The sequence below is a fragment of the Dysidea avara genome, chromosome 4 (genome assembly GCF_963678975.1).
Source record: "Dysidea avara chromosome 4, odDysAvar1.4, whole genome shotgun sequence".
NCBI lineage: Eukaryota > Metazoa > Porifera > Demospongiae > Dictyoceratida > Dysideidae > Dysidea > Dysidea avara.
The window spans coordinates 15,267,465-15,275,508 of NC_089275.1; the positions used below are offsets into that span (position 1 = coordinate 15,267,465).

The 8,044-nt window shown below is 37.1% G+C and overlaps 1 long non-coding RNA gene across 1 annotated transcript in view; it reads right to left on the reverse strand.

The window, feature by feature from the left end:
- LOC136253208 (uncharacterized) overlaps positions 1-7,998 on the reverse strand; it is a 34,181-nt gene extending 26,183 nt beyond the window's left edge. The window contains exons 1-2 of the long non-coding RNA XR_010700005.1: positions 7,913-7,998; positions 6,728-6,944 (exon numbers count right to left, since the gene is read on the reverse strand). This is a non-coding gene — a long non-coding RNA (uncharacterized lncRNA). The remainder of the gene's footprint in view (positions 1-6,727; positions 6,945-7,912) is intronic.
- Positions 7,999-8,044: the final 46 nt, after the last annotated feature.

Sequence of the window (8,044 nt, forward strand, 5' to 3'; positions counted from 1 at the left end):
CAAGTCATCCTGTAGAGAGATCAGCTAGAGAAGCTACCTTGTAGAAAGTTCAGCTACAAAGAAACCATCAGGTAGAGAATTCAGCTGCAAACAAATCACCCTGTAGAGAGTTCAACTAGAAGATGTCACTTTGTAGAGAGTTCATCTACAAAGAAACCACCATGTAGAGTTCAGCTGCAGCCAAATCACCCTGTAGAGAGATCAGCTACAAACAAGTCACCCTGTAGAGATATCAACTAGATACAAGTTACCCTGTATGGATCAGCTACAAACAAATCACCCTGTAGAAACATGTGTTGGCAACAAATCGCCATGTAGAGAGTTCAGCTAGAAACAAGTCACTCTGAAAAGAGTTCAGCTACAAACAATGAGAGTTTCAGCTACAAACAATGAGAGTTTCAGCTACAGTTCAGTTATGTATAGAAGACACCTTATTACCTACAGTATAATTGTCTTTCATTGTTAAATATACGTACAAATATTTTTAATCAGACAAAAAGCTGTACATAAAATTTCTTCCTTTGTTCCACAATTCCTGCAGAAAAGAAAAAAAACAAGTTAAAAGGAAGCACCAAAGCCAGTTTATGGCCGGCTTTGTGGCTTGCAATACAAAAAGAAGTGATATCTAAAGCAAAACAGCCAAGCTGTAAAAAAAAGAGTGCGGCCCAAAAAAGGCCAGGGTGAAAACAGATGTGAAACCCAAGGTGGTGGCCAAGAAATGGCTGTGATGGTAAGTTAATGGTGAAAATTTTAACAACAACAACTCGGGTGAATTTTGTGCCAAGACCAAGCGGCACCTGAATTGTCGTTATTAAAATTTTTATCATTAACCTATATACCATCACAGCCATTTCTTGGCCGCCACCTTGGGTTTCACATATTTTTACCCTGGCCTTTTGGGGCCGCACTCTTTTTTTACAGCTTGGCTGTTTTGGTTTAGATAAACTTTACCATTATACAGTGTATTCATGTAGTACTAGTTAGTATTGGGTGATTTCAACACATCTTGGTGTAGAAAAGTCCCCAGAACAACTTTGTATCTACAGCACATACATACATATATATAAATAATCCAAGCATATACGTACATTAGAGGCAAGGGATGTTTACAGCACACAATAGTGGGAGTGTATTCTCATTACATGACCTCACAATGGTGGAATGAATTACCCACTGAACATAATTAGCTGTTAACAACAATCTTTTTATTTTTGTTCTTGTAATTTTTAAAAGAATATTATAATTTTCTTTTATATGAATTGTAAATCTGTGTCCATGTGTTGTGTACCTGTTATGGTGTGTTTGTAGCTGTGCACTGCTTTGACAAGGAAAGAAGAGTAGTTGTCAATTGCCAGAAGGTATTTTTTATAAATCAATTAATTCAATTAAGGTTACGGTATAGTCACGGGCAATCATTCAAAAATTTGAATGCCTATCGATTCTTTTTGAGAAGATCATAAAACCAGTCTAGCAGCGTGAAAAGTTTCAAATGAAGGTGAAGCCCTTCATATTTAATGTTTTTATGTAGCTACAGTTTAGTTTGAGGCAGGTGGAACACTACAATTGTTGTAGTAACACAAGTACATCGCTCAGTTTCAGCTGTCACTACCATGTTTTTCCGCCGCAAAATACAGCAAAAGCTGTAGGCTGTATTGGCATTTCTGGGGCATAGTGATACTGTATATTGGAAGCGTTTTTGGCGTGTTTCTTCCCAGTGACTCAGATACAAGCCTTCAAAGAGTTTGTTTCACTCAAAAAACTACTAAAACTTCAATAAAACGTCTATACAACCAGTAACTTAAAAAATCGCTTCCACAGGACCTAGATATTTTAGTTGTTTAATCACTTGTGTTGAAATTATAAGGATTCAGTAATCTGTTAGTCTGGTTTTTGGCGGCGCGTTTTTATAAAACATCCCTCTGCTGTGGACCACACACCCAAGAACAGTCGTTATTCTGTAGTAAAAACAAACAAACACAATTAGTTGTATTGCTAACACAACACAGTTGTTGAAATTATTTATCCCTGCTTGGGTTAAAGCAGGTTTTGTAATTTGTTCTGCCCACGCATTTTAAAACTATTCTGTAACCTTAAATATTCCTGTTTTACATGCTAACAAAATGAAGTGAAATGTAAATGACCACTCAAAAATGAAATAGCTACACATGATTATAAACATGTCAATCCAGGGGGACTGGGGTATGCTCCCTGGGAAAGTTATACCACCTAAGATTGATTGTGAGAGCAATTTAAGTAACTAATTATATTAAAAATTTGCTTGGTTGTTGTATTAGGGTGATTCCTCTATTAGAGTGACTGATCTATTAGAGTATATTAATCTTGCTTGATCAGTTTCTGAAACCTCAGTAACGCCCTGGAGCTTCCCTTGGATGGACCTTACTGTGTACAATAAGTTGAACTAAATAGCATATAAACTTTGTTAATGTAAGGTTTCAATGTGTCTAAAAGGTCCAATGTTACCATGTAGCTCTCAGTTCAACCACCAATAATTGGTGAGGCAACTGCCCCACCTGCCGACATTGTAGCTACGCCTTTGCATACACCCACAGCCCTTGGACTTGGGCTTTAGGTGTAATATCAGCAAAATCCCCGGTATAACTACTCCATATACACAGGTCTGAAAATAATTCACGCCCATGCAAGTTTCAGCGGTGTAAACTTAGTAGTGATAATTCAAGTGGTATCAAGAGTATTATACTCTTGGTGGTATCTTACTACTGTGTCTCACTAACCATTAAACACTATCCCACTAGAAGCTTATAAGTCCATACAGCAGGAAGTCAGACGCTTAACACTGAAAACTTATTGGTGCAAAAAGGCATAGTCCAGGTGGTGATTTGATCTCCAGACACCAAGCAGTCTTGTCTGAAGAGCCACACAGTCTGTGACTTAGAATCCTCTCTGCATTCAGTCTCTACTTAACACAGCAATATATATCGGTATGTAAAGAGGGGAGCTACAGGTGTTAGAGCCTTTCACTTTTATATTAGAGGAGACTTAGCCCCTCCAACTGAAATACCTTATTAAACAGTCAGCTTTTTTAAATAGACTAGCCGTGTGCTTGAATAAAATATTATTCAGATGCATTTTTAAATAAAAATCAACTCCCAAATTCAATTTTAGGTTGCCATTTAAAAAAAAATCCTGTGGGTCATTCCCCCTAGATAGAACATGCGTGCTTCGCACACTGTTATCACCCTTTTAGCCACTTCACTTAAAATTTTGTTGATACGCCCCTTTAAGGTTACGGGTTAGGCACTTAATAATAGGTTATTATTTTTCGATGTGCGATAATGGATGGTGCAATATTGGCATGAAACTCGAGCAGGTGTTAGTGAGAAGGTCATTAACTTCAAAGTGTTGTATAGCCACGTGATAATAGCGGAGGAATCATACAAAGTGAGTGTTAATAATTTACTGTGGAAGGTAGTCAAGCGTAACATTAAGTCCCGCAATATGGTTGAACCAACGTTTAGCGCTACTGCTTAATGTGGTTATTATTCATCAAAAATAGCAGCTGTCAGCCAATTAGTACTAATTTTTTAGGGTAGTGTCAATGGGTGGTTATATTATCTAGGTCCTGTCGTGGAGACTTTGTAGGAAAACTGACTAGAGGCTGGTTGATTATTGTATCTTTTAAGGGTAATGGCGATTAGTTCTGCTACGGAAATACCGCAAGTCCACAACAGCGCTGTTACAATCGGATAACAAGTCAAATTCGTTCATGAGGATCTAGAAATCACTAAGTAATAGCTTATTAATGCTAAATATCACGATGTGACTTCCCACGAAACCTGTTTTTTGATGAATAGCAATCAACAGTTTCACTGTTTAGTGCCTGCATTTCTGTACAAGCTCTTCCCTTGTTGAGTGTATCACTGCTTATGGTATTACTTGTACGTTAATATACCACATAATTTTAGTGAGTCCTTCCATGCAAAACAGTTAAAACAGAACTATAAGCAAAACGCCTGCAAAATTATTTATCTGGTAACCCGTAACCTTAAGCCTCTGCTGTATACATATTGAGTTGTGGGCAGTGCTTCAATAGCTTCTTGTGCTCAATACACCATCGTATTGACGATTATCACATTAGATGGCCAAAATTTATTGATCCCTTGTTTTCCATCACCTGCCAGCATATATATCACTCTTTGTCCTACAACATTGTACGATGTATTCATTGAAGCTGTTATGGTAGGCAAAACAGCACATCTCAGGCCTAGAGAACAATACGCAATCCTTGCTTTAAACTGATCCACTCATTTTGACAGTAAAAGGCATGCTGTAAAAATTGGAAGAGATTCTCACGTGATAGATAACACATGAAGCAATTAATACACTACCCAGGAATTGACACTTTGAACTTCAAGCAGAAAAGAGATGGGATGCAAGGGAGAAAAAAAGTAAGTCCATCATCTCTGTATGATTACATCATTAAACAAGTATAAGAAAAAATAAATTAGAGTAGGGGCAGTGTATAATAAAAAGAAGCACTGAAACAAGCTGGATCGGAGTAGTACATAATGTCTCAATAAAATGAATATCCCTACTGTGCCACACTCAAAATGCACAGTAGGGATATTCACTTCTTATTGTTTTATATGGACATGATGTACCACTCCGATCCAGCTTGTTACAGTACTTTTTATTGCAGTATTATAGACTGTCCCTACTCTAATTTAAAATTTCATGTTTTTCTTATGCTTGCTGTGAACTTTTTTGCAAGGCTCATGGCTACTAAATATCCTGGAAACCAGTCACAATATTATTTTAGAGTTGTCACTATATAACATACAAGCAATCATCTAGCATATCACATGTGCATTACTACATAAATTGCTAAACTGTAGTAAGTTGATTCACGTAACTAAACATAGTGTTAGCCACAGCAAAGAAATACGTTTAGCTTAGCATTTAGAAATACAAGCAACTTTGCCAGTTGTATAATAGCTACCACTCGAATGCAACATCGCTACGTGCAAGCAATTAAGACTTGCCAATTAAGCGGTGTGGCAGCCAATTCCATAACGAGTCTTTATCCCTTACCGTGAGGGATAAAGATTCGCAATCAAAACAGCTGCCACGTCCTTTAATTGGTAAGTTGTTTAATCACTTGTATTTGCATGTTTACAGTACGTGGTAGCTACGTTCTATCATAGATTATAAAAGAATTCAGGTGAAGTGTCATTCGCTAAAGCTTTTTTCGCCAATTTTGCAATAGTGGGTTTTTGCCAAACTTCGTTACTGTCAAAGTTTTTTACTATACAGTATCAACTGCCAACTTCGAAAATCACTGAGCCACGTGAGTTCAAATAGTTTGGTGCAATGCCACATGTATTAGAATAGTTTGATGCAATGTACACCTATAGATGGAAGCCCTACTGTAGTCTGTTAACACTATCAGTGGAAAACCTTGACTGATGGCCATGGTAAAGAAGGATAAAAGGTAACACAATAGCGCACTCATTGTATGTTTATCAATATACCAAAGGTTTTTTCTTAAGCAAACTAGAAATGTTTCTGTGGAAGAATTAGGGCTATAGCTGTAGCCAGTTTTCCGCTATGGTGCCAGGCAGGCAGGCAGTAGAAAATTCTGCTGAATAATTTATCTTTAAAATTCTGTAGCAACTTGACAGAGACGTTTTGGATCGATCTGAAGACACTTTTGGGCTCAATTTACCCAACCAATACTGTCATGGTGTTGTGAGGAAAAATTGAGACAGGTTTTTGGGTTATATTATATCACAGGCTACGCCCACACCTTCACTGTCCCTACTATACAGTACTATCATACTTTATGATAGAAGAAAAATTGATAGTTGATCAAATTTTAAAAATATAGTGCTATTGAACAGCAATAAACTAGCATAACCAAGGTAGGGGTTACATTTTTACTCAAGGTGGTGATACTCCTTGTTTAAGCACTCCTTTGTAAAATTTTCCTTATGCTTGTAACACATTAGAAAGCATACACATTACTGATATTAGCATTATTGTACTACACAAACATAGACCACATCAGATATTTATGAGCACTCTGCATGCTACTTTTAGGTTAGCAAAAACATTTTATTTGTATAGCAGTTAGCTACTTTAGGGACTTTCCCCTACACCATAACGGTGTACTGAAATACCCAACACTAATTAGTACCACATGACTATACTACATATATGGTAAGTTTTATATGGCTTCTAATACCAAACAAATTTAAATTATTAAACTTATGAATAGTGTTGCACCTTTTTCCGATATTCCAATAACCGATATTGGATAATATTTTCAAGCTGATAAGTATAGCCGATCCGGTATAGCACAGCATGTCTATCTTGTAACAGTTTTTACTAGAAACTTGATTGTGATGGAACAATTTAGCTTGTTTATAGCAGCAGTATTGCTATAACAACAGCTGACAGTACACTGAAGCAGTAATAACAATATTTTAATGCAAGAAAATGCAACTCGTGAGCATGTATTTCTAAATATATACATAATATCTGTATCTGCTGCTTTTTTCATTGTGGTGCCGATCCGATACCGATACACAAAAAACACAGCCGATATATAGTTTTTCCGATAACCGATCCGATTATCGGTGCAACACCACTTATGAAAATGGTAGCAAATTTGGATAAGTGTCACAGAACCTACACCTTAGCTACAGTTAGTACTGTAGAGTTTATATTACATGCACAGTAAATATACCTCAAACATGGAGAAGCTCTCAGATATCTTCAGCTATTCATGTACACTTTGCAGCTTGATTCAAAACTTCCTCCACAATGTACTTTCTTTATATTTCTTCTTCAGAATATTCTTGCTAGCAATTATCCATTTCTACACTTCCGATCATCACCAACCAAGATGTTGTAACCATCACGCATGATGCTATGCACAATCCGGATCCGACCCAGTTTCAATCCTGGTAAATACATGTACACACTACACATACAGAGGTTTTGAGGTTGCTTGATACATGAATACGTCATGCATGTGCAGTAACTAGTCAATGAAATTTAAACAGCATATTTGAATTTCACGAAGAGTAATTCCATTGGCTATATCTGTTGCACATGCGTATTACAATCGTGCCAATATTATCAAGCAATCTCAAAACCTCTGTACCGTAATTTTCTGGTTTGTTGTAAAAAATAAACTCCGCGTATGCTCATCAGCAACATTGCATGTGATGTAAATATGTTCTAAACCTCGTAGGAGACGCTTATAATCAAAAGGTGAATGGTTCACTATCTTTAATCCAACTGATTGTGTTGGTTTACTGGTACTTTTATCCACTAAATATTCACAAAAATATTTGAATTTTTACCGCACATGCGCAAATCTTATTTCTGTTTGTGACAATGAACTGGAAAACCACGGTACTGTATTTTTCCAAGATCTTGCGCTAACAATGCGCGCGTATCTGGCAAAGTGAGTCATTGCTGATTCGGTTTCACACATCGCTGTAATGCTGTTTAGTATGATTAATGAACAGTAGAAGACTACCACAAGTTATTGATGGTAAAGTATTTGTATCTGTACTGTAAGACCAGCGGCTTAACTCCAAATTTTGTAACTCACATGCATGCGTATTAGCGCATGGCACTTTGTACACTGCAAGATCTTGGAAAAAACAGTACTGTAATTTTACAATACACTTCGCGCATGCTCACCAACGTCGCACATGATTCAAATGTTTTAAACATCGCAGCAGACACTAATAATCAAAGGGGAATGGTTTACTATCTTTAATCAACTGATTATGTTAGTTTACTGGTTAAATGTTCACCAGAAGATTTGAATTTGTACTACACATGCGCGTGCTTTTGATTTGACAACGAACCGGAAAATTACGGTACCACACATGTGGACTCATAAACACGAACACACCTCCAACGCCCGCCACTTCAGCGAAAAGCGGGCGCCTCCATACTAATGATACTGACTACCCGTTGACAGTCTTGTTTGCAAATTTACTGGGATCCAATCACACCATACAGCTTTGCTCATATAATGTACTCC